The 27698-nt window shown below is 69.4% G+C and overlaps 13 pseudogenes; all 13 read right to left on the bottom strand.

The window, feature by feature from the left end:
• Positions 1–1137: 1137 nt before the first annotated feature.
• LOC148756317 (5S ribosomal RNA) lies at positions 1138–1257 on the bottom strand (annotated as a pseudogene).
• A 1591-nt stretch (positions 1258–2848) lies between these two features.
• LOC148756318 (5S ribosomal RNA) lies at positions 2849–2968 on the bottom strand (annotated as a pseudogene).
• Positions 2969–5298: 2330 nt separating this feature from the next.
• On the bottom strand, positions 5299–5418 carry LOC148756319 (5S ribosomal RNA; annotated as a pseudogene).
• Positions 5419–7466: 2048 nt separating this feature from the next.
• Positions 7467–7586, bottom strand: LOC148756320 (5S ribosomal RNA; annotated as a pseudogene).
• Positions 7587–9197: 1611 nt separating this feature from the next.
• LOC148756321 (5S ribosomal RNA) lies at positions 9198–9317 on the bottom strand (annotated as a pseudogene).
• Positions 9318–11647: 2330 nt separating this feature from the next.
• LOC148756322 (5S ribosomal RNA) lies at positions 11648–11767 on the bottom strand (annotated as a pseudogene).
• A 2048-nt stretch (positions 11768–13815) lies between these two features.
• Positions 13816–13935, bottom strand: LOC148756323 (5S ribosomal RNA; annotated as a pseudogene).
• Positions 13936–15019: 1084 nt separating this feature from the next.
• Positions 15020–15139, bottom strand: LOC148756324 (5S ribosomal RNA; annotated as a pseudogene).
• A 1608-nt stretch (positions 15140–16747) lies between these two features.
• Positions 16748–16867, bottom strand: LOC148756325 (5S ribosomal RNA; annotated as a pseudogene).
• Positions 16868–19197: 2330 nt separating this feature from the next.
• LOC148756326 (5S ribosomal RNA) lies at positions 19198–19317 on the bottom strand (annotated as a pseudogene).
• A 2048-nt stretch (positions 19318–21365) lies between these two features.
• Positions 21366–21485, bottom strand: LOC148756327 (5S ribosomal RNA; annotated as a pseudogene).
• A 1606-nt stretch (positions 21486–23091) lies between these two features.
• On the bottom strand, positions 23092–23211 carry LOC148756328 (5S ribosomal RNA; annotated as a pseudogene).
• A 2330-nt stretch (positions 23212–25541) lies between these two features.
• On the bottom strand, positions 25542–25661 carry LOC148756329 (5S ribosomal RNA; annotated as a pseudogene).
• Between the last annotated feature and the right edge of the window lie 2037 nt (positions 25662–27698).

Consider the following 27698-nt stretch of genomic DNA (forward strand, 5'->3'; position numbering starts at 1 on the left):
CCCGCTTGGCGGGTCGACGGGCGGTGTGTCGGTGGGTTGGCAGAGAAGCGGCCGACAGGTTGGGGATCGGGCGGCTCCGGCTTGCCGTGTCTCCGAGCCAGCCGCCCGTGAGACATAGTGCTATGAGCCCCCTATCCGTGGCTCTGTTGGTGTTCCCTCTTGGCCTCGCCATATCCTGCGTTCTTGTGCGGGCAGAGGGACTAGAGTCCCCGCAGGACAGGGACCGACAGAGAGAACGGGAGGAGGAGAAAGAGGGAGCGAGATCGAAATATACACCTATATGTACCTGTATGTACCTAGACATACAGAGAGACATGGACAGAGACAGAGAAAGAGGGGGCTGGCACGCGGGGAGAGAGCTCCTGAGCCAGAGCCAGAGCCCAACAGGCACGTCACAGAGCCAGAGAGACATGGGGTGGGGGAGGGGGGAGGGACGCACAAGCGGGCACACGGACTGGGACAGACGCACTGATGCTGCTTTGAAGTGGCAGCTTCTCAACCGAAGTGTGGTCATGCCCGTGGCTGGGCTCCACTAAGGAGGCAGTGCCCGGGCATTGAAAGTCACCCTTGAAGCCCCCGGGCCGGGCGGGAGGGCCAGTGGGCTCCGAGCCCCGCCCAGGAACCCCCCGCCCCGCGGGAGGAGAGTGGCAGCCCACAGGCACCCTGGTTGAGAGTGTTGTGTGCCTGCGTGCCTGCACTTCCCCTTGTGGTGGTCTCTCCTGGAGTCCGAGGGCGTGCGGTGTGTTGGGGTGCTGCTCCCTCAGTCCCCTGCTTTGTCCCGGCTCTTTGTACCCTGTGTGTTGGGGCCACTGCGGGAAGGGAGGGTTCCTGGCTCTTGTGGGCGATGGGAGGGGGCGCGCGGGGGTGTGGGGAGAGGTGCCTGCCGGCGGAGACACAGGCTCGGCTAACTGCTGCTGGCTGACTGCCTGCCTCAGCGAAGAGGACTAAGAAGAGGGTGTGGGGGTGAGCCCTGGCCGACGGGCCTGGTGTGCGGCCGGGGCTGCCAGCTTGTAGCGCCGGGTGGCTGACCGGCCTCTGGCCAGGGGGAACTTCGGCTGGATGGGCGGCTGCAGAGGGGCAAGGGGCGGCAGGGGTTCGGAGGGAGCCACGCAGGGGCGGCGGCGCAAAAGGAGAGGCGAGCAAAAGCCTACAGGTATTCCCAGGCGGTCTCCCATCCAAGCACTAACCAGGCCCCTCCCTGCTTAGCTCCCGAGATCAGAGGAGATCGGGCGCGTTCAGGGTGGTATGGCCATAGACGATGGGACTCGGCTCCCCGCGCCCCAAGAGCCTGCTCCCGGCCTGCCTCGTGAGCGCCCGCCATGCAGATGCGCGGCTCCGGTGGCGAGCATCGACCTGCTGGCCGGCTCTGCCAGCACCGCGTCCCCCCCCCCCCAGTCCGGCTCCCCGCCTCTTCCGAATGCCCCTGGCGTGGGCGGCGGGCTACTCCTGGCCGGCAGCGAGGCCCCTTCGCGCCACCCGAGGCTCCATGGGACACTGCCACTTCCCTGATGGTGCCAGAAGTCGTGGAACTCTGGCATCCTGGGACTCCCCGGACCCAGACCGCCATACACCCCGCCCCCCTACCGCCACCAGGTTTACCAACAACCGCACCCCCAAGGCTGGGGGAGGCCTGCACCAGCAGGCAACCCTGGGCTTGGGAGTTGTGGGAGGACCCCGCGGCGGCGGCTTGGGCGGCTGCGGAGGGGGGGGGCTGCGGCGGCGGCGGCGGCGGCGGCGGCGGCGGCAGCAGCGGCGGCGGGGGACGCGGCGGAGGCGAGGGAGGGTGGGGAGGTAGGCGATGGCAACCGCGAGGATGGCGCCAGGGCGGCGATGGCGGTGGCGACAATGGGGGCTTTGACGGTGGGCGCTGGGGCACGGGGGTCGATGGCGGCGGCGGCGGCGGCGGCGGAGGAGGCCGGGAGAGCAGAGGCGGGAGATTGAGGGAGTATGGCGATGGTGGCGGCGGCGGGCCTGGGGCGGGGGCGGGGGAGATGGCGGTGCAGGAGGCGGGGAGAGCAGAGGAGGGAGATTGAGGGAGTGCTGCAATGGCGGCAGCGGGGGCGGGGGTGGGGAAGAGGGCAGCACTGGCGGCGGGGGTGGGGAGCGCGGTGCTGGCGGCCGAGGGGGGGAGAGCAGAGGAGGGAGTTTGAGGGAGTACGGCGATGGCGGCAGCGGGGGCGGGGAGGGGGCGAGGGCAGCGCTGGCGGAGGGGGTGGGGAGCGCGGTGATCGCGGCGGCGGCGGCGGGAGAAGCGGGGGCTGATCGCGAGCAGCGATGGCGGCGGCGGCGGCGGCGGCGTCGGCTGCGGCGCGGGAGGGTTGCGAGGTCGGCGATGGAGGCGGCGGCAGCGTTGGGGGCTGTGTCGGCGGGCGCTGGGCGCGGGGAGGGTTGGCGCCGGCGGCGGCGGTAGCGGGGAAGAGGGCGGTGCTGGCGGCGGAGGAGGGGAGAGCAGAGGCGGGAGATTGAAGCAGTACAGCCATGGCGGTGGCGAGGGCGGGGGCAGGGGTGAGGTCAGCGCTGGAGGGGGGTGTGGGGAGCGCGGTGATGGCGGCGGATTAGGCGGTGGCGGCGGGGGCGAGGGCAGCGCTGTTGGCGGTGGCGGAGATCGAAGGTCGGCGAAGGGATCGAGATGACAGCCTCCGGGACTGAAGAGGACTGAGAAGAGGGTGTGCGGGGGAGCCCTGGCCGACGGGCCTGGTGTGCGGCCGGGGCTGCCAGCTTGTAGTGCCTGGCGGCTAACCCTCTGCTGGTCAGGGGGGCCTTCGGCTGGCTGGGCGGCTGCAGAGAGGCAAGGGGCGGCAGGGGTTCGGAGGGAGCCACGCCGGGGCCGCGGCGCAAAAGGAGAGGCGAGCAAAAGCCTGCAGCTATTCCCAGGCGGTCTCCCATCCAAGTACTAACCAGGCCCCTCCCTGCTTAGCTCCCGAGATCAGACGAGATCTGGCGCGTGCAGGGTGGTGTGGCCTTAGGCGCTGGGACCCGGCTCCCGGCACTCCAAGAGCCTGCTCCCGACCTGCTTCTGAGCGCACGCCATGCTGCTGGGCCGCTCGGGTGGCGAGCATGTCTGCCCGAGCGCCTCCCGCCAGCTCCCCGCCTCCTCCAGACGCCGCTGGTGTGGGCGACGGGCTCCTCCTGGCCCGCAGCGAGGCCCCTTCGCGCCCCCCAGTGGCTCTAACGGGCCTCTGTCACTTCCCTGACTGTGACATATGTCTGGGCGCCCTGGCATCCTGGGCCTCCCCAGGCCCCGAAGGGCTTTTACCCCGCCCCCCTACCCCAACCCCTCTCATCTCCCCCCAGCCCCACAACCGCACACCCCCCTTGCTGCTGTGCTGTCCCCACCTCTCAGGGCCACCGAGGGGGTCGCAGGGTCCTCTCAGTCCCCTCCACCCTAGGGACGTGCAACCCAGGCCCTGGCCCTGGCCGGCCCCACCCACTGGCCCAAAGCCAGGGAGAGCCACCCGCCACCAGGGGGCAGCACCTCCAGTCTGCCGCCACCCTTCCTCACACAGCCTTCTTTCTGGGTTCTCGCCCCTCGTCAGCGACCGGCGTCCCGCCCGATCACTGTTCACTTCACTGGCTACACGTCACCTCTCCTGACCCAGGGAGGTGAGAGAGAGGATGAGAGAAGGCCAGAGACGGAGCAAGAGAGAGGCGGAGAGAGACAGACGGGGACTGTGCGGACAGACTCGCAGAGAGCACTCTCCAGGCTCTGGGCCTCGCGTGGAGGGGTGCTGCGTGCGGGCTGCATGGATATCAGCTGTGACCGCTTGGCCATCAGCTGTTGCCAGTTGGCCATTGGCCACCGGCAGAGCTGCGGTGGCCAAGCTAGGAAGCGCGGATGGTGGACTGCAAATTGCAGAGGGGCGCGGACTGCAGTTGGCCGGCTTGGTGGGTCGGTAGGTTGGTGGGTCTGTTGGTTGGCAGAGAATCGGCCGGCAGGCTGGGGATCGGGCGGCTCCGGCTTGCCGAGTCTCCAAGCCAGCCGCCCGTGAGACATGGTGCTATGAGCCCCCTATCCGTGGTCTGTTGGTGTTCCCTCTTGGCCTCGCCAAATCCTGCATTCTTGTGCGGGCAGAGGGGCTAGAGTCCCCGCAGGACAGGGACAGACAGACAGAACGGGAGGAGGAGTAAGAGGGAGCGAGATGGAAATATGCTCGTATATGTACATGTATGTATCTAGACATACAGAGAGACATGGACAGAGACAGAGAAAGAGGGGGCTGGCACGCGGGGAGAGAGTTCCTGAGCCAGAGCCAGAGCCCAACAGGCACGTCACAGAGCCCGACGGATATGGGGTGGGGGAGGGTGTGAGGGACGCACAGGCGGGCACACGGACTGTTACAGACGCACTGAGGCTGTGTTGAAGTGGCAGCTCCTCCACCGGAGTGTGGTCGTGCCCGGGGCTGGGCTCCGCTAAGGAGGCATTGCCCTGGCGTTGGCAGTCACCATTGAAGCCTCCGGGGCGGGCCGCCAGGGTCTCCGGAGGGCCTGTGGTCTCTGAGCCCCGCCCAGGCACCCGCCCGCGGGAGGAGAGTGGCAGCCCCCAGGCACCCTGGTTGTGAGGGTTGTGCGCCTGCGTGCCTGCTCTGCCCTTGTGGTGGTCTCCCCCGGAGTCGATGGCGCGTGGTGTGTTGGGGTGCTGCTCCCGCCGTCCCCTGGTTTGTCCCGGCTCTTTGTGCCCTGTGTTTCAGGGACACCGTGGCCGGCGGGAAGGGAGGGCTCCTGGCTCTTGTGGGAGACGGGAGGGGCGCGCGGGGGTGTGGGGCGAGGTGCCTGCCAGCGGAGACAGAAGACTCCGGTGGGGCGGGGCGGGTGGGCGTCCCGTTTGCCCGAGGACACGCCGATCCTGTGTGTCGGGTCCCGGGGGCAGGCGCAGGGATGGGCGTGCCCTGGGCTCGGGCCGAGGTGCAAAGCACCGGCACGTCCTGGGATGGAGAGAGCCTGGTGGAGGCCTGCGCCGGCAGGCAGCCCTGGGCTTGGGCGTTGGGGGTTGCGGCGGCGGCAGGGTCGGGGAGCGAGAGGGAGCCCTGCGATGGCGGTGGCGGCGGCGGCGGCGACCGAGACGCGGCTGACTGCTGCAGGCTGACGGCCTGCCTCGGCGAAGAGCACTAAGAAGAGGGAGTGGGGGGGAGCCCTGGCCGACAGGCCTGGTGTGCGGCCGGGGATGCGAGCTTGTAGTGCCGGGCGACTGACCCTCCTCTGGCCAGGGGGACCTTCGGCTGCCTGGGCGGCTGCAGAGGGGCAAAGGGCGGCAGGGGTTCGGAGGGAGCCACGCCGGGGCGGCGGCGCAAAAGGAGAGGCGAGCAAAAGCCTGCAGCTATTCCCAGGCGGTCTCCCATCCAAGTACTAACCAGGCCCCTCCCTGCTTAGCTCCCGAGATCAGAGGAGATCGGGCGCGTTCAGGGTGGTATGGCCGTAGACGCTGGGACCCGGCTCCCCGCGCCCCAAGAGCCTGCTCCCGGCCTGCCTCTGACCGCGCGCCGTGCTGCTGGGCCGCTAGGGTGGCGAGCACGTCTGCCTGAGCGCCTGCCGCCCGCTCCCCGCCTCCTCCGGACGCCGCTGGTGTGGGCGACGGGCTACTCCTGGCCCGCAGCGAGGCCCCTTCGCGCCCCCCAGTGGCTCCACGGGCCTCTGTCACTTCCCTGACTGTGACATATGTCTGGGCGCCCTGGCATCCTGGGCCTCCCCAGGCCCCGAAGGGCTTTCACCCCGCCCCCCTACCCCAACCCCTCTCATCTCCCCCCAGCCCCACAACCGCACACCCCCCTTGCTGCTGTGCTGTCCCCACCTCTCAGGGCCACCGAGGGGGTCGCAGGGTCCTCTCAGTCCCCTCCGGCCCTAGGGACGTGCAACCCAGGCCCTGGCCCTGACCGGACCCATCCACAGGCCCAAAGCCAGGGAGAGCCACCCGCGCCACCAGGGTGCAGCATCTCCAGTCTGCAGCCACCCTTCGTCACAAGCCTTCAGTCTGGGCCCTGGAACCCTCGTCAGCGACCGGAGCCCCGCCCGATGTCCGGTCCCTTCACTGTCTACACGTCACCTCTCCTGACCCAGGGAGGTGAGAGAGAGGATGAGAGAAGGCCAGAGACGGAGCAAGAGAGAGGCGGAGAGAGACAGACGGGGACTGTGGGGACAGACTCGCAGAGAGCACTCTCCAGGCTCTGGGCCTCGCGTGGAGGGGTGCTGCTTGGGGGCTGCATGGTCATCAGCTGTGACCGCTTGGCCATCAGCTGTTGCCAGTTGGCCACTGGCCACCGGAGGAGCTGCGGTGGCCAAGCTAGGAAGCGCGGATGGTGGACTGCAAATTGCAGAGGGGCGCGGATTGCAGTGGGCCCGCTTGGCGGGTCGACGGGCGGTGTGTCGGTGGGTTGGCAGAGAAGCGGCCGACAGGTTGGGGATCGGGCGGCTCCGGCTTGCCGTGTCTCCGAGCCAGCCGCCCGTGAGACATAGTGCTATGAGCCCCCTATCCGTGGCTCTGTTGGTGTTCCCTCTTGGCCTCGCCATATCCTGCGTTCTTGTGCGGGCAGAGGGACTAGAGTCCCCGCAGGACAGGGACCGACAGAGAGAACGGGAGGAGGAGAAAGAGGGAGCGAGATCGAAATATACACCTATATGTACCTGTATGTACCTAGACATACAGAGAGACATGGACAGAGACAGAGAAAGAGGGGGCTGGCACGCGGGGAGAGAGCTCCTGAGCCAGAGCCAGAGCCCAACAGGCACGTCACAGAGCCAGAGAGACATGGGGTGGGGGAGGGGGGAGGGACGCACAAGCGGGCACACGGACTGGGACAGACGCACTGACGCTGCTTTGAAGTGGCAGCTTCTCAACCGAAGTGTGGTCATGCCCGTGGCTGGGCTCCACTAAGGAGGCAGTGCCCGGGCATTGAAAGTCACCCTTGAAGCCCCCGGGCCGGGCGGGAGGGCCAGTGGGCTCCGAGCCCCGCCCAGGAACCCCCCGCCCCGCGGGAGGAGAGTGGCAGCCCACAGGCACCCTGGTTGAGAGTGTTGTGTGCCTGCGTGCCTGCACTTCCCCTTGTGGTGGTCTCTCCTGGAGTCCGAGGGCGTGCGGTGTGTTGGGGTGCTGCTCCCTCAGTCCCCTGCTTTGTCCCGGCTCTTTGTACCCTGTGTGTTGGGGCCACTGCGGGAAGGGAGGGTTCCTGGCTCTTGTGGGCGATGGGAGGGGGCGCGCGGGGGTGTGGGGAGAGGTGCCTGCCGGCGGAGACACAGGCTCGGCTAACTGCTGCTGGCTGACTGCCTGCCTCAGCGAAGAGGACTAAGAAGAGGGTGTGGGGGTGAGCCCTGGCCGACGGGCCTGGTGTGCGGCCGGGGCTGCCAGCTTGTAGCGCCGGGTGGCTGACCGGCCTCTGGCCAGGGGGAACTTCGGCTGGATGGGCGGCTGCAGAGGGGCAAGGGGCGGCAGGGGTTCGGAGGGAGCCACGCAGGGGCGGCGGCGCAAAAGGAGAGGCGAGCAAAAGCCTACAGGTATTCCCAGGCGGTCTCCCATCCAAGCACTAACCAGGCCCCTCCCTGCTTAGCTCCCGAGATCAGAGGAGATCGGGCGCGTTCAGGGTGGTATGGCCATAGACGATGGGACTCGGCTCCCCGCGCCCCAAGAGCCTGCTCCCGGCCTGCCTCGTGAGCGCCCGCCATGCAGATGCGCGGCTCCGGTGGCGAGCATCGACCTGCTGGCCGGCTCTGCCAGCACCGCGTCCCCCCCCCCCCCCCAGTCCGGCTCCCCGCCTCTTCCGAATGCCCCTGGCGTGGGCGGCGGGCTACTCCTGGCCGGCAGCGAGGCCCCTTCGCGCCACCCGAGGCTCCATGGGACACTGCCACTTCCCTGATGGTGCCAGAAGTCGTGGAACTCTGGCATCCTGGGACTCCCCGGACCCAGACCGCCATACACCCCGCCCCCCTACCGCCACCAGGTTTACCAACAACCGCACCCCCAAGGCTGGGGGAGGCCTGCACCAGCAGGCAACCCTGGGCTTGGGAGTTGTGGGAGGACCCCGCGGCGGCGGCTTGGGCGGCTGCGGAGGGGGGGGGCTGCGGCGGCGGCGGCGGCGGCGGCGGCGGCGGCAGCAGCGGCGGCGGGGGACGCGGCGGAGGCGAGGGAGGGTGGGGAGGTAGGCGATGGCAACCGCGAGGATGGCGCCAGGGCGGCGATGGCGGTGGCGACAATGGGGGCTTTGACGGTGGGCGCTGGGGCACGGGGGTCGATGGCGGCGGCGGCGGCGGCGGCGGCGGCGGCGGCGGGGGCGGAGGAGGCCGGGAGAGCAGAGGCGGGAGATTGAGGGAGTATGGCGATGGTGGCGGCGGCGGGCCTGGGGCGGGGGCGGGGGAGATGGCGGTGCAGGAGGCGGGGAGAGCAGAGGAGGGAGATTGAGGGAGTGCGGCAATGGCGGCGGCGGGGGCGGGGAGGGGGCGAGGGCAGCGCTGGCGGAGGGGGTGGGGAGCGCGGTGCTGGCGGCCGAGGGGGGGAGAGCAGAGGAGGGAGTTTGAGGGAGTACGGCGATGGCGGCAGCGGGGGCGGGGAGGGGGCGAGGGCAGCGCTGGCGGAGGGGGTGGGGAGCGCGGTGATCGCGGCGGCGGCGGCGGGAGAAGCGGGGGCTGATCGCGAGCAGCGATGGCGGCGGCGGCGGCGGCGGCGTCGGCTGCGGCGCGGGAGGGTTGCGAGGTCGGCGATGGAGGCGGCGGCAGCGTTGGGGGCTGTGTCGGCGGGCGCTGGGCGCGGGGAGGGTTGGCGCCGGCGGCGGCGGTAGCGGGGAAGAGGGCGGTGCTGGCGGCGGAGGAGGGGAGAGCAGAGGCGGGAGATTGAAGCAGTACAGCCATGGCGGTGGCGAGGGCGGGGGCAGGGGTGAGGTCAGCGCTGGAGGGGGGTGTGGGGAGCGCGGTGATGGCGGCGGATTAGGCGGTGGCGGCGGGGGCGAGGGCAGCGCTGTTGGCGGTGGCGGCGATCGAAGGTCGGCGAAGGGATCGAGATGACAGCCTCCGGGACTGAAGAGGACTGAGAAGAGGGTGTGCGGGGGAGCCCTGGCCGACGGGCCTGGTGTGCGGCCGGGGCTGCCAGCTTGTAGTGCCTGGCGGCTAACCCTCTGCTGGTCAGGGGGGCCTTCGGCTGGCTGGGCGGCTGCAGAGAGGCAAGGGGCGGCAGGGGTTCGGAGGGAGCCACGCCGGGGCCGCGGCGCAAAAGGAGAGGCGAGCAAAAGCCTGCAGCTATTCCCAGGCGGTCTCCCATCCAAGTACTAACCAGGCCCCTCCCTGCTTAGCTCCCGAGATCAGACGAGATCTGGCGCGTGCAGGGTGGTGTGGCCTTAGGCGCTGGGACCCGGCTCCCGGCACTCCAAGAGCCTGCTCCCGACCTGCTTCTGAGCGCACGCCATGCTGCTGGGCCGCTCGGGTGGCGAGCATGTCTGCCCGAGCGCCTCCCGCCAGCTCCCCGCCTCCTCCAGACGCCGCTGGTGTGGGCGACGGGCTCCTCCTGGCCCGCAGCGAGGCCCCTTCGCGCCCCCCAGTGGCTCTAACGGGCCTCTGTCACTTCCCTGACTGTGACATATGTCTGGGCGCCCTGGCATCCTGGGCCTCCCCAGGCCCCGAAGGGCTTTTACCCCGCCCCCCTACCCCAACCCCTCTCATCTCCCCCCAGCCCCACAACCGCACACCCCCCTTGCTGCTGTGCTGTCCCCACCTCTCAGGGCCACCGAGGGGGTCGCAGGGTCCTCTCAGTCCCCTCCACCCTAGGGACGTGCAACCCAGGCCCTGGCCCTGGCCGGCCCCACCCACTGGCCCAAAGCCAGGGAGAGCCACCCGCCACCAGGGGGCAGCACCTCCAGTCTGCCGCCACCCTTCCTCACACAGCCTTCTTTCTGGGTTCTCGCCCCTCGTCAGCGACCGGCGTCCCGCCCGATCACTGTTCACTTCACTGGCTACACGTCACCTCTCCTGACCCAGGGAGGTGAGAGAGAGGATGAGAGAAGGCCAGAGACGGAGCAAGAGAGAGGCGGAGAGAGACAGACGGGGACTGTGCGGACAGACTCGCAGAGAGCACTCTCCAGGCTCTGGGCCTCGCGTGGAGGGGTGCTGCGTGCGGGCTGCATGGATATCAGCTGTGACCGCTTGGCCATCAGCTGTTGCCAGTTGGCCATTGGCCACCGGCAGAGCTGCGGTGGCCAAGCTAGGAAGCGCGGATTGTGGACTGCAAATTGCAGAGGGGCGCGGACTGCAGTTGGCCGGCTTGGTGGGTCGGTAGGTTGGTGGGTCTGTTGGTTGGCAGAGAATCGGCCGGCAGGCTGGGGATCGGGCGGCTCCGGCTTGCCGAGTCTCCAAGCCAGCCGCCCGTGAGACATGGTGCTATGAGCCCCCTATCCGTGGTCTGTTGGTGTTCCCTCTTGGCCTCGCCAAATCCTGCATTCTTGTGCGGGCAGAGGGGCTAGAGTCCCCGCAGGACAGGGACAGACAGACAGAACGGGAGGAGGAGTAAGAGGGAGCGAGATGGAAATATGCTCGTATATGTACATGTATGTATCTAGACATACAGAGAGACATGGACAGAGACAGAGAAAGAGGGGGCTGGCACGCGGGGAGAGAGTTCCTGAGCCAGAGCCAGAGCCCAACAGGCACGTCACAGAGCCCGACGGATATGGGGTGGGGGAGGGTGTGAGGGACGCACAGGCGGGCACACGGACTGTTACAGACGCACTGAGGCTGTGTTGAAGTGGCAGCTCCTCCACCGGAGTGTGGTCGTGCCCGGGGCTGGGCTCCGCTAAGGAGGCATTGCCCTGGCGTTGGCAGTCACCATTGAAGCCTCCGGGGCGGGCCGCCAGGGTCTCCGGAGGGCCTGTGGTCTCTGAGCCCCGCCCAGGCACCCGCCCGCGGGAGGAGAGTGGCAGCCCCCAGGCACCCTGGTTGTGAGGGTTGTGCGCCTGCGTGCCTGCTCTGCCCTTGTGGTGGTCTCCCCCGGAGTCGATGGCGCGTGGTGTGTTGGGGTGCTGCTCCCGCCGTCCCCTGGTTTGTCCCGGCTCTTTGTGCCCTGTGTTTCAGGGACACCGTGGCCGGCGGGAAGGGAGGGCTCCTGGCTCTTGTGGGAGACGGGAGGGGCGCGCGGGGGTGTGGGGCGAGGTGCCTGCCAGCGGAGACAGAAGACTCCGGTGGGGCGGGGCGGGTGGGCGTCCCGTTTGCCCGAGGACACGCCGATCCTGTGTGTCGGGTCCCGGGGGCAGGCGCAGGGATGGGCGTGCCCTGGGCTCGGGCCGAGGTGCAAAGCACCGGCACGTCCTGGGATGGAGAGAGCCTGGTGGAGGCCTGCGCCGGCAGGCAGCCCTGGGCTTGGGCGTTGGGGGTTGCGGCGGCGGCAGGGTCGGGGAGCGAGAGGGAGCCCTGCGATGGCGGTGGCGGCGGCGGCGGCGACCGAGACGCGGCTGACTGCTGCAGGCTGACGGCCTGCCTCGGCGAAGAGCACTAAGAAGAGGGAGTGGGGGGGAGCCCTGGCCGACAGGCCTGGTGTGCGGCCGGGGATGCGAGCTTGTAGTGCCGGGCGACTGACCCTCCTCTGGCCAGGGGGACCTTCGGCTGCCTGGGCGGCTGCAGAGGGGCAAAGGGCGGCAGGGGTTCGGAGGGAGCCACGCCGGGGCGGCGGCGCAAAAGGAGAGGCGAGCAAAAGCCTGCAGCTATTCCCAGGCGGTCTCCCATCCAAGTACTAACCAGGCCCCTCCCTGCTTAGCTCCCGAGATCAGAGGAGATCGGGCGCGTTCAGGGTGGTATGGCCGTAGACGCTGGGACCCGGCTCCCCGCGCCCCAAGAGCCTGCTCCCGGCCTGCCTCTGACCGCGCGCCGTGCTGCTGGGCCGCTAGGGTGGCGAGCACGTCTGCCTGAGCGCCTGCCGCCCGCTCCCCGCCTCCTCCGGACGCCGCTGGTGTGGGCGACGGGCTACTCCTGGCCCGCAGCGAGGCCCCTTCGCGCCCCCCAGTGGCTCCACGGGCCTCTGTCACTTCCCTGACTGTGACATATGTCTGGGCGCCCTGGCATCCTGGGCCTCCCCAGGCCCCGAAGGGCTTTCACCCCGCCCCCCTACCCCAACCCCTCTCATCTCCCCCCAGCCCCACAACCGCACACCCCCCTTGCTGCTGTGCTGTCCCCACCTCTCAGGGCCACCGAGGGGGTCGCAGGGTCCTCTCAGTCCCCTCCGGCCCTAGGGACGTGCAACCCAGGCCCTGGCCCTGACCGGACCCATCCACAGGCCCAAAGCCAGGGAGAGCCACCCGCGCCACCAGGGTGCAGCATCTCCAGTCTGCAGCCACCCTTCGTCACAAGCCTTCAGTCTGGGCCCTGGAACCCTCGTCAGCGACCGGAGCCCCGCCCGATGTCCGGTCCCTTCACTGTCTACACGTCACCTCTCCTGACCCAGGGAGGTGAGAGAGAGGATGAGAGAAGGCCAGAGACGGAGCAAGAGAGAGGCGGAGAGAGACAGACGGGGACTGTGGGGACAGACTCGCAGAGAGCACTCTCCAGGCTCTGGGCCTCGCGTGGAGGGGTGCTGCTTGGGGGCTGCATGGTCATCAGCTGTGACCGCTTGGCCATCAGCTGTTGCCAGTTGGCCACTGGCCACCGGAGGAGCTGCGGTGGCCAAGCTAGGAAGCGCGGATGGTGGACTGCAAATTGCAGAGGGGCGCGGATTGCAGTGGGCCCGCTTGGCGGGTCGACGGGCGGTGTGTCGGTGGGTTGGCAGAGAAGCGGCCGACAGGTTGGGGATCGGGCGGCTCCGGCTTGCCGTGTCTCCGAGCCAGCCGCCCGTGAGACATAGTGCTATGAGCCCCCTATCCGTGGCTCTGTTGGTGTTCCCTCTTGGCCTCGCCATATCCTGCGTTCTTGTGCGGGCAGAGGGACTAGAGTCCCCGCAGGACAGGGACCGACAGAGAGAACGGGAGGAGGAGAAAGAGGGAGCGAGATCGAAATATACACCTATATGTACCTGTATGTACCTAGACATACAGAGAGACATGGACAGAGACAGAGAAAGAGGGGGCTGGCACGCGGGGAGAGAGCTCCTGAGCCAGAGCCAGAGCCCAACAGGCACGTCACAGAGCCAGAGAGACATGGGGTGGGGGAGGGGGGAGGGACGCACAAGCGGGCACACGGACTGGGACAGACGCACTGACGCTGCTTTGAAGTGGCAGCTTCTCAACCGAAGTGTGGTCATGCCCGTGGCTGGGCTCCACTAAGGAGGCAGTGCCCGGGCATTGAAAGTCACCCTTGAAGCCCCCGGGCCGGGCGGGAGGGCCAGTGGGCTCCGAGCCCCGCCCAGGAACCCCCCGCCCCGCGGGAGGAGAGTGGCAGCCCACAGGCACCCTGGTTGAGAGTGTTGTGTGCCTGCGTGCCTGCACTTCCCCTTGTGGTGGTCTCTCCTGGAGTCCGAGGGCGTGCGGTGTGTTGGGGTGCTGCTCCCTCAGTCCCCTGCTTTGTCCCGGCTCTTTGTACCCTGTGTGTTGGGGCCACTGCGGGAAGGGAGGGTTCCTGGCTCTTGTGGGCGATGGGAGGGGGCGCGCGGGGGTGTGGGGAGAGGTGCCTGCCGGCGGAGACACAGGCTCGGCTAACTGCTGCTGGCTGACTGCCTGCCTCAGCGAAGAGGACTAAGAAGAGGGTGTGGGGGTGAGCCCTGGCCGACGGGCCTGGTGTGCGGCCGGGGCTGCCAGCTTGTAGCGCCGGGTGGCTGACCGGCCTCTGGCCAGGGGGAACTTCGGCTGGATGGGCGGCTGCAGAGGGGCAAGGGGCGGCAGGGGTTCGGAGGGAGCCACGCAGGGGCGGCGGCGCAAAAGGAGAGGCGAGCAAAAGCCTACAGGTATTCCCAGGCGGTCTCCCATCCAAGCACTAACCAGGCCCCTCCCTGCTTAGCTCCCGAGATCAGAGGAGATCGGGCGCGTTCAGGGTGGTATGGCCATAGACGATGGGACTCGGCTCCCCGCGCCCCAAGAGCCTGCTCCCGGCCTACCTCGTGAGCGCCCGCCATGCAGATGCGCGGCTCCGGTGGCGAGCATCGACCTGCTGGCCGGCTCTGCCAGCACCGCGTCCCCCCCCCCCCAGTCCGGCTCCCCGCCTCTTCCGAATGCCCCTGGCGTGGGCGGCGGGCTACTCCTGGCCGGCAGCGAGGCCCCTTCGCGCCACCCGAGGCTCCATGGGACACTGCCACTTCCCTGATGGTGCCAGAAGTCGTGGAACTCTGGCATCCTGGGACTCCCCGGACCCAGACCGCCATACACCCCGCCCCCCTACCGCCACCAGGTTTACCAACAACCGCACCCCCAAGGCTGGGGGAGGCCTGCACCAGCAGGCAACCCTGGGCTTGGGAGTTGTGGGAGGACCCCGCGGCGGCGGCTTGGGCGGCTGCGGAGGGGGGGGGCTGCGGCGGCGGCGGCGGCGGCGGCGGCGGCGGCAGCAGCGGCGGCGGGGGACGCGGCGGAGGCGAGGGAGGGTGGGGAGGTAGGCGATGGCAACCGCGAGGATGGCGCCAGGGCGGCGATGGCGGTGGCGACAATGGGGGCTTTGACGGTGGGCGCTGGGGCACGGGGGTCGATGGCGGCGGCGGCGGCGGCGGCGGCGGCGGCGGCGGCGGCGGAGGAGGCCGGGAGAGCAGAGGCGGGAGATTGAAGCAGTACAGCCATGGCGGTGGCGAGGGCGGGGGCAGGGGTGAGGTCAGCGCTGGAGGGGGGTGTGGGGAGCGCGGTGATGGCGGCGGATTAGGCGGTGGCGGCGGGGGCGAGGGCAGCGCTGTTGGCGGTGGCGGCGATCGAAGGTCGGCGAAGGGATCGAGATGACAGCCTCCGGGACTGAAGAGGACTGAGAAGAGGGTGTGCGGGGGAGCCCTGGCCGACGGGCCTGGTGTGCGGCCGGGGCTGCCAGCTTGTAGTGCCTGGCGGCTAACCCTCTGCTGGTCAGGGGGGCCTTCGGCTGGCTGGGCGGCTGCAGAGAGGCAAGGGGCGGCAGGGGTTCGGAGGGAGCCACGCCGGGGCCGCGGCGCAAAAGGAGAGGCGAGCAAAAGCCTGCAGCTATTCCCAGGCGGTCTCCCATCCAAGTACTAACCAGGCCCCTCCCTGCTTAGCTCCCGAGATCAGAGGAGATCGGGCGCGTTCAGGGTGGTATGGCCATAGACGATGGGACTCGGCTCCCCGCGCCCCAAGAGCCTGCTCCCGGCCTGCCTCGTGAGCGCCCGCCATGCAGATGCGCGGCTCCGGTGGCGAGCATCGACCTGCTGGCCGGCTCTGCCAGCACCGCGTCCCCCCCCCCCCAGTCCGGCTCCCCGCCTCTTCCGAATGCCCCTGGCGTGGGCGGCGGGCTACTCCTGGCCGGCAGCGAGGCCCCTTCGCGCCACCCGAGGCTCCATGGGACACTGCCACTTCCCTGATGGTGCCAGAAGTCGTGGAACTCTGGCATCCTGGGACTCCCCGGACCCAGACCGCCATACACCCCGCCCCCCTACCGCCACCAGGTTTACCAACAACCGCACCCCCAAGGCTGGGGGAGGCCTGCACCAGCAGGCAACCCTGGGCTTGGGAGTTGTGGGAGGACCCCGCGGCGGCGGCTTGGGCGGCTGCGGAGGGGGGGGGCTGCGGCGGCGGCGGCGGCGGCGGCGGCGGCGGCAGCAGCGGCGGCGGGGGACGCGGCGGAGGCGAGGGAGGGTGGGGAGGTAGGCGATGGCAACCGCGAGGATGGCGCCAGGGCGGCGATGGCGGTGGCGACAATGGGGGCTTTGACGGTGGGCGCTGGGGCACGGGGGTCGATGGCGGCGGCGGCGGCGGCGGCGGCGGCGGCGGCGGGGGCGGAGGAGGCCGGGAGAGCAGAGGCGGGAGATTGAGGGAGTATGGCGATGGTGGCGGCGGCGGGCCTGGGGCGGGGGCGGGGGAGATGGCGGTGCAGGAGGCGGGGAGAGCAGAGGAGGGAGATTGAGGGAGTGCGGCAATGGCGGCGGCGGGGGCGGGGAGGGGGCGAGGGCAGCGCTGGCGGAGGGGGTGGGGAGCGCGGTGCTGGCGGCCGAGGGGGGGAGAGCAGAGGAGGGAGTTTGAGGGAGTACGGCGATGGCGGCAGCGGGGGCGGGGAGGGGGCGAGGGCAGCGCTGGCGGAGGGGGTGGGGAGCGCGGTGATCGCGGCGGCGGCGGCGGGAGAAGCGGGGGCTGATCGCGAGCAGCGATGGCGGCGGCGGCGGCGGCGGCGTCGGCTGCGGCGCGGGAGGGTTGCGAGGTCGGCGATGGAGGCGGCGGCAGCGTTGGGGGCTGTGTCGGCGGGCGCTGGGCGCGGGGAGGGTTGGCGCCGGCGGCGGCGGTAGCGGGGAAGAGGGCGGTGCTGGCGGCGGAGGAGGGGAGAGCAGAGGCGGGAGATTGAAGCAGTACAGCCATGGCGGTGGCGAGGGCGGGGGCAGGGGTGAGGTCAGCGCTGGAGGGGGGTGTGGGGAGCGCGGTGATGGCGGCGGATTAGGCGGTGGCGGCGGGGGCGAGGGCAGCGCTGTTGGCGGTGGCGGCGATCGAAGGTCGGCGAAGGGATCGAGATGACAGCCTCCGGGACTGAAGAGGACTGAGAAGAGGGTGTGCGGGGGAGCCCTGGCCGACGGGCCTGGTGTGCGGCCGGGGCTGCCAGCTTGTAGTGCCTGGCGGCTAACCCTCTGCTGGTCAGGGGGGCCTTCGGCTGGCTGGGCGGCTGCAGAGAGGCAAGGGGCGGCAGGGGTTCGGAGGGAGCCACGCCGGGGCCGCGGCGCAAAAGGAGAGGCGAGCAAAAGCCTGCAGCTATTCCCAGGCGGTCTCCCATCCAAGTACTAACCAGGCCCCTCCCTGCTTAGCTCCCGAGATCAGACGAGATCTGGCGCGTGCAGGGTGGTGTGGCCTTAGGCGCTGGGACCCGGCTCCCGGCACTCCAAGAGCCTGCTCCCGACCTGCTTCTGAGCGCACGCCATGCTGCTGGGCCGCTCGGGTGGCGAGCATGTCTGCCCGAGCGCCTCCCGCCAGCTCCCCGCCTCCTCCAGACGCCGCTGGTGTGGGCGACGGGCTCCTCCTGGCCCGCAGCGAGGCCCCTTCGCGCCCCCCAGTGGCTCTAACGGGCCTCTGTCACTTCCCTGACTGTGACATATGTCTGGGCGCCCTGGCATCCTGGGCCTCCCCAGGCCCCGAAGGGCTTTTACCCCGCCCCCCTACCCCAACCCCTCTCATCTCCCCCCAGCCCCACAACCGCACACCCCCCTTGCTGCTGTGCTGTCCCCACCTCTCAGGGCCACCGAGGGGGTCGCAGGGTCCTCTCAGTCCCCTCCACCCTAGGGACGTGCAACCCAGGCCCTGGCCCTGGCCGGCCCCACCCACTGGCCCAAAGCCAGGGAGAGCCACCCGCCACCAGGGGGCAGCACCTCCAGTCTGCCGCCACCCTTCCTCACACAGCCTTCTTTCTGGGTTCTCGCCCCTCGTCAGCGACCGGCGTCCCGCCCGATCACTGTTCACTTCACTGGCTACACGTCACCTCTCCTGACCCAGGGAGGTGAGAGAGAGGATGAGAGAAGGCCAGAGACGGAGCAAGAGAGAGGCGGAGAGAGACAGACGGGGACTGTGCGGACAGACTCGCAGAGAGCACTCTCCAGGCTCTGGGCCTCGCGTGGAGGGGTGCTGCGTGCGGGCTGCATGGATATCAGCTGTGACCGCTTGGCCATCAGCTGTTGCCAGTTGGCCATTGGCCACCGGCAGAGCTGCGGTGGCCAAGCTAGGAAGCGCGGATGGTGGACTGCAAATTGCAGAGGGGCGCGGACTGCAGTTGGCCGGCTTGGTGGGTCGGTAGGTTGGTGGGTCTGTTGGTTGGCAGAGAATCGGCCGGCAGGCTGGGGATCGGGCGGCTCCGGCTTGCCGAGTCTCCAAGCCAGCCGCCCGTGAGACATGGTGCTATGAGCCCCCTATCCGTGGTCTGTTGGTGTTCCCTCTTGGCCTCGCCAAATCCTGCATTCTTGTGCGGGCAGAGGGGCTAGAGTCCCCGCAGGACAGGGACAGACAGACAGAACGGGAGGAGGAGTAAGAGGGAGCGAGATGGAAATATGCTCGTATATGTACATGTATGTATCTAGACATACAGAGAGACATGGACAGAGACAGAGAAAGAGGGGGCTGGCACGCGGGGAGAGAGTTCCTGAGCCAGAGCCAGAGCCCAACAGGCACGTCACAGAGCCCGACGGATATGGGGTGGGGGAGGGTGTGAGGGACGCACAGGCGGGCACACGGACTGTTACAGACGCACTGAGGCTGTGTTGAAGTGGCAGCTCCTCCACCGGAGTGTGGTCGTGCCCGGGGCTGGGCTCCGCTAAGGAGGCATTGCCCTGGCGTTGGCAGTCACCATTGAAGCCTCCGGGGCGGGCCGCCAGGGTCTCCGGAGGGCCTGTGGTCTCTGAGCCCCGCCCAGGCACCCGCCCGCGGGAGGAGAGTGGCAGCCCCCAGGCACCCTGGTTGTGAGGGTTGTGCGCCTGCGTGCCTGCTCTGCCCTTGTGGTGGTCTCCCCCGGAGTCGATGGCGCGTGGTGTGTTGGGGTGCTGCTCCCGCCGTCCCCTGGTTTGTCCCGGCTCTTTGTGCCCTGTGTTTCAGGGACACCGTGGCCGGCGGGAAGGGAGGGCTCCTGGCTCTTGTGGGAGACGGGAGGGGCGCGCGGGGGTGTGGGGCGAGGTGCCTGCCAGCGGAGACAGAAGACTCCGGTGGGGCGGGGCGGGTGGGCGTCCCGTTTGCCCGAGGACACGCCGATCCTGTGTGTCGGGTCCCGGGGGCAGGCGCAGGGATGGGCGTGCCCTGGGCTCGGGCCGAGGTGCAAAGCACCGGCACGTCCTGGGATGGAGAGAGCCTGGTGGAGGCCTGCGCCGGCAGGCAGCCCTGGGCTTGGGCGTTGGGGGTTGCGGCGGCGGCAGGGTCGGGGAGCGAGAGGGAGCCCTGCGATGGCGGTGGCGGCGGCGGCGGCGACCGAGACGCGGCTGACTGCTGCAGGCTGACGGCCTGCCTCGGCGAAGAGCACTAAGAAGAGGGAGTGGGGGGGAGCCCTGGCCGACAGGCCTGGTGTGCGGCCGGGGATGCGAGCTTGTAGTGCCGGGCGACTGACCCTCCTCTGGCCAGGGGGACCTTCGGCTGCCTGGGCGGCTGCAGAGGGGCAAAGGGCGGCAGGGGTTCGGAGGGAGCCACGCCGGGGCGGCGGCGCAAAAGGAGAGGCGAGCAAAAGCCTGCAGCTATTCCCAGGCGGTCTCCCATCCAAGTACTAACCAGGCCCCTCCCTGCTTAGCTCCCGAGATCAGAGGAGATCGGGCGCGTTCAGGGTGGTATGGCCGTAGACGCTGGGACCCGGCTCCCCGCGCCCCAAGAGCCTGCTCCCGGCCTGCCTCTGACCGCGCGCCGTGCTGCTGGGCCGCTAGGGTGGCGAGCACGTCTGCCTGAGCGCCTGCCGCCCGCTCCCCGCCTCCTCCGGACGCCGCTGGTGTGGGCGACGGGCTACTCCTGGCCCGCAGCGAGGCCCCTTCGCGCCCCCCAGTGGCTCCACGGGCCTCTGTCACTTCCCTGACTGTGACATATGTCTGGGCGCCCTGGCATCCTGGGCCTCCCCAGGCCCCGAAGGGCTTTCACCCCGCCCCCCTACCCCAACCCCTCTCATCTCCCCCCAGCCCCACAACCGCACACCCCCCTTGCTGCTGTGCTGTCCCCACCTCTCAGGGCCACCGAGGGGGTCGCAGGGTCCTCTCAGTCCCCTCCGGCCCTAGGGACGTGCAACCCAGGCCCTGGCCCTGACCGGACCCATCCACAGGCCCAAAGCCAGGGAGAGCCACCCGCGCCACCAGGGTGCAGCATCTCCAGTCTGCAGCCACCCTTCGTCACAAGCCTTCAGTCTGGGCCCTGGAACCCTCGTCAGCGACCGGAGCCCCGCCCGATGTCCGGTCCCTTCACTGTCTACACGTCACCTCTCCTGACCCAGGGAGGTGAGAGAGAGGATGAGAGAAGGCCAGAGACGGAGCAAGAGAGAGGCGGAGAGAGACAGACGGGGACTGTGGGGACAGACTCGCAGAGAGCACTCTCCAGGCTCTGGGCCTCGCGTGGAGGGGTGCTGCTTGGGGGCTGCATGGTCATCAGCTGTGACCGCTTGGCCATCAGCTGTTGCCAGTTGGCCACTGGCCACCGGAGGAGCTGCGGTGGCCAAGCTAGGAAGCGCGGATGGTGGACTGCAAATTGCAGAGGGGCGCGGATTGCAGTGGGCCCGCTTGGCGGGTCGACGGGCGGTGTGTCGGTGGGTTGGCAGAGAAGCGGCCGACAGGTTGGGGATCGGGCGGCTCCGGCTTGCCGTGTCTCCGAGCCAGCCGCCCGTGAGACATAGTGCTATGAGCCCCCTATCCGTGGCTCTGTTGGTGTTCCCTCTTGGCCTCGCCATATCCTGCGTTCTTGTGCGGGCAGAGGGACTAGAGTCCCCGCAGGACAGGGACCGACAGAGAGAACGGGAGGAGGAGAAAGAGGGAGCGAGATCGAAATATACACCTATATGTACCTGTATGTACCTAGACATACAGAGAGACATGGACAGAGACAGAGAAAGAGGGGGCTGGCACGTGGGGAGAGAGCTCCTGAGCCAGAGCCAGAGCCCAACAGGCACGTCACAGAGCCAGAGAGACATGGGGTGGGGGAGGGGGGAGGGACGCACAAGCGGGCACACGGACTGGGACAGACGCACTGACGCTGCTTTGAAGTGGCAGCTTCTCAACCGAAGTGTGGTCATGCCCGTGGCTGGGCTCCACTAAGGAGGCAGTGCCCGGGCATTGAAAGTCACCCTTGAAGCCCCCGGGCCGGGCGGGAGGGCCAGTGGGCTCCGAGCCCCGCCCAGGAACCCCCCGCCCCGCGGGAGGAGAGTGGCAGCCCACAGGCACCCTGGTTGAGAGTGTTGTGTGCCTGCGTGCCTGCACTTCCCCTTGTGGTGGTCTCTCCTGGAGTCCGAGGGCGTGCGGTGTGTTGGGGTGCTGCTCCCTCAGTCCCCTGCTTTGTCCCGGCTCTTTGTACCCTGTGTGTTGGGGCCACTGCGGGAAGGGAGGGTTCCTGGCTCTTGTGGGCGATGGGAGGGGGCGCGCGGGGGTGTGGGGAGAGGTGCCTGCCGGCGGAGACACAGGCTCGGCTAACTGCTGCTGGCTGACTGCCTGCCTCAGCGAAGAGGACTAAGAAGAGGGTGTGGGGGTGAGCCCTGGCCGACGGGCCTGGTGTGCGGCCGGGGCTGCCAGCTTGTAGCGCCGGGTGGCTGACCGGCCTCTGGCCAGGGGGAACTTCGGCTGGATGGGCGGCTGCAGAGGGGCAAGGGGCGGCAGGGGTTCGGAGGGAGCCACGCAGGGGCGGCGGCGCAAAAGGAGAGGCGAGCAAAAGCCTACAGGTATTCCCAGGCGGTCTCCCATCCAAGCACTAACCAGGCCCCTCCCTGCTTAGCTCCCGAGATCAGAGGAGATCGGGCGCGTTCAGGGTGGTATGGCCATAGACGATGGGACTCGGCTCCCCGCGCCCCAAGAGCCTGCTCCCGGCCTGCCTCGTGAGCGCCCGCCATGCAGATGCGCGGCTCCGGTGGCGAGCATCGACCTGCTGGCCGGCTCTGCCAGCACCGCGTCCCCCCCCCCCCCCCCAGTCCGGCTCCCCGCCTCTTCCGAATGCCCCTGGCGTGGGCGGCGGGCTACTCCTGGCCGGCAGCGAGGCCCCTTCGCGCCACCCGAGGCTCCATGGGACACTGCCACTTCCCTGATGGTGCCAGAAGTCGTGGAACTCTGGCATCCTGGGACTCCCCGGACCCAGACCGCCATACACCCCGCCCCCCTACCGCCACCAGGTTTACCAACAACCGCACCCCCAAGGCTGGGGGAGGCCTGCACCAGCAGGCAACCCTGGGCTTGGGAGTTGTGGGAGGACCCCGCGGCGGCGGCTTGGGCGGCTGCGGAGGGGGGGGGCTGCGGCGGCGGCGGCGGCGGCGGCGGCAGCAGCGGCGGCGGGGGACGCGGCGGAGGCGAGGGAGGGTGGGGAGGTAGGCGATGGCAACCGCGAGGATGGCGCCAGGGCGGCGATGGCGGTGGCGACAATGGGGGCTTTGACGGTGGGCGCTGGGGCACGGGGGTCGATGGCGGCGGCGGCGGCGGCGGCGGCGGCGGCGGCGGGGGCGGAGGAGGCCGGGAGAGCAGAGGCGGGAGATTGAGGGAGTATGGCGATGGTGGCGGCGGCGGGCCTGGGGCGGGGGCGGGGGAGATGGCGGTGCAGGAGGCGGGGAGAGCAGAGGAGGGAGATTGAGGGAGTGCGGCAATGGCGGCGGCGGGGGCGGGGAGGGGGCGAGGGCAGCGCTGGCGGAGGGGGTGGGGAGCGCGGTGCTGGCGGCCGAGGGGGGGAGAGCAGAGGAGGGAGTTTGAGGGAGTACGGCGATGGCGGCAGCGGGGGCGGGGAGGGGGCGAGGGCAGCGCTGGCGGAGGGGGTGGGGAGCGCGGTGATCGCGGCGGCGGCGGCGGGAGAAGCGGGGGCTGATCGCGAGCAGCGATGGCGGCGGCGGCGGCGGCGGCGTCGGCTGCGGCGCGGGAGGGTTGCGAGGTCGGCGATGGAGGCGGCGGCAGCGTTGGGGGCTGTGTCGGCGGGCGCTGGGCGCGGGGAGGGTTGGCGCCGGCGGCGGCGGTAGCGGGGAAGAGGGCGGTGCTGGCGGCGGAGGAGGGGAGAGCAGAGGCGGGAGATTGAAGCAGTACAGCCATGGCGGTGGCGAGGGCGGGGGCAGGGGTGAGGTCAGCGCTGGAGGGGGGTGTGGGGAGCGCGGTGATGGCGGCGGATTAGGCGGTGGCGGCGGGGGCGAGGGCAGCGCTGTTGGCGGTGGCGGCGATCGAAGGTCGGCGAAGGGATCGAGATGACAGCCTCCGGGACTGAAGAGGACTGAGAAGAGGGTGTGCGGGGGAGCCCTGGCCGACGGGCCTGGTGTGCGGCCGGGGCTGCCAGCTTGTAGTGCCTGGCGGCTAACCCTCTGCTGGTCAGGGGGGCCTTCGGCTGGCTGGGCGGCTGCAGAGAGGCAAGGGGCGGCAGGGGTTCGGAGGGAGCCACGCCGGGGCCGCGGCGCAAAAGGAGAGGCGAGCAAAAGCCTGCAGCTATTCCCAGGCGGTCTCCCATCCAAGTACTAACCAGGCCCCTCCCTGCTTAGCTCCCGAGATCAGACGAGATCTGGCGCGTGCAGGGTGGTGTGGCCTTAGGCGCTGGGACCCGGCTCCCGGCACTCCAAGAGCCTGCTCCCGACCTGCTTCTGAGCGCACGCCATGCTGCTGGGCCGCTCGGGTGGCGAGCATGTCTGCCCGAGCGCCTCCCGCCAGCTCCCCGCCTCCTCCAGACGCCGCTGGTGTGGGCGACGGGCTCCTCCTGGCCCGCAGCGAGGCCCCTTCGCGCCCCCCAGTGGCTCTAACGGGCCTCTGTCACTTCCCTGACTGTGACATATGTCTGGGCGCCCTGGCATCCTGGGCCTCCCCAGGCCCCGAAGGGCTTTTACCCCGCCCCCCTACCCCAACCCCTCTCATCTCCCCCCAGCCCCACAACCGCACACCCCCCTTGCTGCTGTGCTGTCCCCACCTCTCAGGGCCACCGAGGGGGTCGCAGGGTCCTCTCAGTCCCCTCCACCCTAGGGACGTGCAACCCAGGCCCTGGCCCTGGCCGGCCCCACCCACTGGCCCAAAGCCAGGGAGAGCCACCCGCCACCAGGGGGCAGCACCTCCAGTCTGCCGCCACCCTTCCTCACACAGCCTTCTTTCTGGGTTCTCGCCCCTCGTCAGCGACCGGCGTCCCGCCCGATCACTGTTCACTTCACTGGCTACACGTCACCTCTCCTGACCCAGGGAGGTGAGAGAGAGGATGAGAGAAGGCCAGAGACGGAGCAAGAGAGAGGCGGAGAGAGACAGACGGGGACTGTGCGGACAGACTCGCAGAGAGCACTCTCCAGGCTCTGGGCCTCGCGTGGAGGGGTGCTGCGTGCGGGCTGCATGGATATCAGCTGTGACCGCTTGGCCATCAGCTGTTGCCAGTTGGCCATTGGCCACCGGCAGAGCTGCGGTGGCCAAGCTAGGAAGCGCGGATTGTGGACTGCAAATTGCAGAGGGGCGCGGACTGCAGTTGGCCGGCTTGGTGGGTCGGTAGGTTGGTGGGTCTGTTGGTTGGCAGAGAATCGGCCGGCAGGCTGGGGATCGGGCGGCTCCGGCTTGCCGAGTCTCCAAGCCAGCCGCCCGTGAGACATGGTGCTATGAGCCCCCTATCCGTGGTCTGTTGGTGTTCCCTCTTGGCCTCGCCAAATCCTGCATTCTTGTGCGGGCAGAGGGGCTAGAGTCCCCGCAGGACAGGGACAGACAGACAGAACGGGAGGAGGAGTAAGAGGGAGCGAGATGGAAATATGCTCGTATATGTACATGTATGTATCTAGACATACAGAGAGACATGGACAGAGACAGAGAAAGAGGGGGCTGGCACGCGGGGAGAGAGTTCCTGAGCCAGAGCCAGAGCCCAACAGGCACGTCACAGAGCCCGACGGATATGGGGTGGGGGAGGGTGTGAGGGACGCACAGGCGGGCACACGGACTGTTACAGACGCACTGAGGCTGTGTTGAAGTGGCAGCTCCTCCACCGGAGTGTGGTCGTGCCCGGGGCTGGGCTCCGCTAAGGAGGCATTGCCCTGGCGTTGGCAGTCACCATTGAAGCCTCCGGGGCGGGCCGCCAGGGTCTCCGGAGGGCCTGTGGTCTCTGAGCCCCGCCCAGGCACCCGCCCGCGGGAGGAGAGTGGCAGCCCCCAGGCACCCTGGTTGTGAGGGTTGTGCGCCTGCGTGCCTGCTCTGCCCTTGTGGTGGTCTCCCCCGGAGTCGATGGCGCGTGGTGTGTTGGGGTGCTGCTCCCGCCGTCCCCTGGTTTGTCCCGGCTCTTTGTGCCCTGTGTTTCAGGGACACCGTGGCCGGCGGGAAGGGAGGGCTCCTGGCTCTTGTGGGAGACGGGAGGGGCGCGCGGGGGTGTGGGGCGAGGTGCCTGCCAGCGGAGACAGAAGACTCCGGTGGGGCGGGGCGGGTGGGCGTCCCGTTTGCCCGAGGACACGCCGATCCTGTGTGTCGGGTCCCGGGGGCAGGCGCAGGGATGGGCGTGCCCTGGGCTCGGGCCGAGGTGCAAAGCACCGGCACGTCCTGGGATGGAGAGAGCCTGGTGGAGGCCTGCGCCGGCAGGCAGCCCTGGGCTTGGGCGTTGGGGGTTGCGGCGGCGGCAGGGTCGGGGAGCGAGAGGGAGCCCTGCGATGGCGGTGGCGGCGGCGGCGGCGACCGAGACGCGGCTGACTGCTGCAGGCTGACGGCCTGCCTCGGCGAAGAGCACTAAGAAGAGGGAGTGGGGGGGAGCCCTGGCCGACAGGCCTGGTGTGCGGCCGGGGATGCGAGCTTGTAGTGCCGGGCGACTGACCCTCCTCTGGCCAGGGGGACCTTCGGCTGCCTGGGCGGCTGCAGAGGGGCAAAGGGCGGCAGGGGTTCGGAGGGAGCCACGCCGGGGCGGCGGCGCAAAAGGAGAGGCGAGCAAAAGCCTGCAGCTATTCCCAGGCGGTCTCCCATCCAAGTACTAACCAGGCCCCTCCCTGCTTAGCTCCCGAGATCAGAGGAGATCGGGCGCGTTCAGGGTGGTATGGCCGTAGACGCTGGGACCCGGCTCCCCGCGCCCCAAGAGCCTGCTCCCGGCCTGCCTCTGACCGCGCGCCGTGCTGCTGGGCCGCTAGGGTGGCGAGCACGTCTGCCTGAGCGCCTGCCGCCCGCTCCCCGCCTCCTCCGGACGCCGCTGGTGTGGGCGACGGGCTACTCCTGGCCCGCAGCGAGGCCCCTTCGCGCCCCCCAGTGGCTCCACGGGCCTCTGTCACTTCCCTGACTGTGACATATGTCTGGGCGCCCTGGCATCCTGGGCCTCCCCAGGCCCCGAAGGGCTTTCACCCCGCCCCCCTACCCCAACCCCTCTCATCTCCCCCCAGCCCCACAACCGCACACCCCCCTTGCTGCTGTGCTGTCCCCACCTCTCAGGGCCACCGAGGGGGTCGCAGGGTCCTCTCAGTCCCCTCCGGCCCTAGGGACGTGCAACCCAGGCCCTGGCCCTGACCGGACCCATCCACAGGCCCAAAGCCAGGGAGAGCCACCCGCGCCACCAGGGTGCAGCATCTCCAGTCTGCAGCCACCCTTCGTCACAAGCCTTCAGTCTGGGCCCTGGAACCCTCGTCAGCGACCGGAGCCCCGCCCGATGTCCGGTCCCTTCACTGTCTACACGTCACCTCTCCTGACCCAGGGAGGTGAGAGAGAGGATGAGAGAAGGCCAGAGACGGAGCAAGAGAGAGGCGGAGAGAGACAGACGGGGACTGTGGGGACAGACTCGCAGAGAGCACTCTCCAGGCTCTGGGCCTCGCGTGGAGGGGTGCTGCTTGGGGGCTGCATGGTCATCAGCTGTGACCGCTTGGCCATCAGCTGTTGCCAGTTGGCCACTGGCCACCGGAGGAGCTGCGGTGGCCAAGCTAGGAAGCGCGGATGGTGGACTGCAAATTGCAGAGGGGCGCGGATTGCAGTGGGCCCGCTTGGCGGGTCGACGGGCGGTGTGTCGGTGGGTTGGCAGAGAAGCGGCCGACAGGTTGGGGATCGGGCGGCTCCGGCTTGCCGTGTCTCCGAGCCAGCCGCCCGTGAGACATAGTGCTATGAGCCCCCTATCCGTGGCTCTGTTGGTGTTCCCTCTTGGCCTCGCCATATCCTGCGTTCTTGTGCGGGCAGAGGGACTAGAGTCCCCGCAGGACAGGGACCGACAGAGAGAACGGGAGGAGGAGAAAGAGGGAGCGAGATCGAAATATACACCTATATGTACCTGTATGTACCTAGACATACAGAGAGACATGGACAGAGACAGAGAAAGAGGGGGCTGGCACGTGGGGAGAGAGCTCCTGAGCCAGAGCCAGAGCCCAACAGGCACGTCACAGAGCCAGAGAGACATGGGGTGGGGGAGGGGGGAGGGACGCACAAGCGGGCACACGGACTGGGACAGACGCACTGACGCTGCTTTGAAGTGGCAGCTTCTCAACCGAAGTGTGGTCATGCCCGTGGCTGGGCTCCACTAAGGAGGCAGTGCCCGGGCATTGAAAGTCACCCTTGAAGCCCCCGGGCCGGGCGGGAGGGCCAGTGGGCTCCGAGCCCCGCCCAGGAACCCCCCGCCCCGCGGGAGGAGAGTGGCAGCCCACAGGCACCCTGGTTGAGAGTGTTGTGTGCCTGCGTGCCTGCACTTCCCCTTGTGGTGGTCTCTCCTGGAGTCCGAGGGCGTGCGGTGTGTTGGGGTGCTGCTCCCTCAGTCCCCTGCTTTGTCCCGGCTCTTTGTACCCTGTGTGTTGGGGCCACTGCGGGAAGGGAGGGTTCCTGGCTCTTGTGGGCGATGGGAGGGGGCGCGCGGGGGTGTGGGGAGAGGTGCCTGCCGGCGGAGACACAGGCTCGGCTAACTGCTGCTGGCTGACTGCCTGCCTCAGCGAAGAGGACTAAGAAGAGGGTGTGGGGGTGAGCCCTGGCCGACGGGCCTGGTGTGCGGCCGGGGCTGCCAGCTTGTAGCGCCGGGTGGCTGACCGGCCTCTGGCCAGGGGGAACTTCGGCTGGATGGGCGGCTGCAGAGGGGCAAGGGGCGGCAGGGGTTCGGAGGGAGCCACGCAGGGGCGGCGGCGCA

Source organism: Rhinolophus sinicus, chromosome 12, assembly GCF_057876585.1.
Source record: "Rhinolophus sinicus isolate RSI-liver-muscle chromosome 12, RSI-T2T, whole genome shotgun sequence".
Classification (NCBI taxonomy): domain Eukaryota; kingdom Metazoa; phylum Chordata; class Mammalia; order Chiroptera; family Rhinolophidae; genus Rhinolophus; species Rhinolophus sinicus.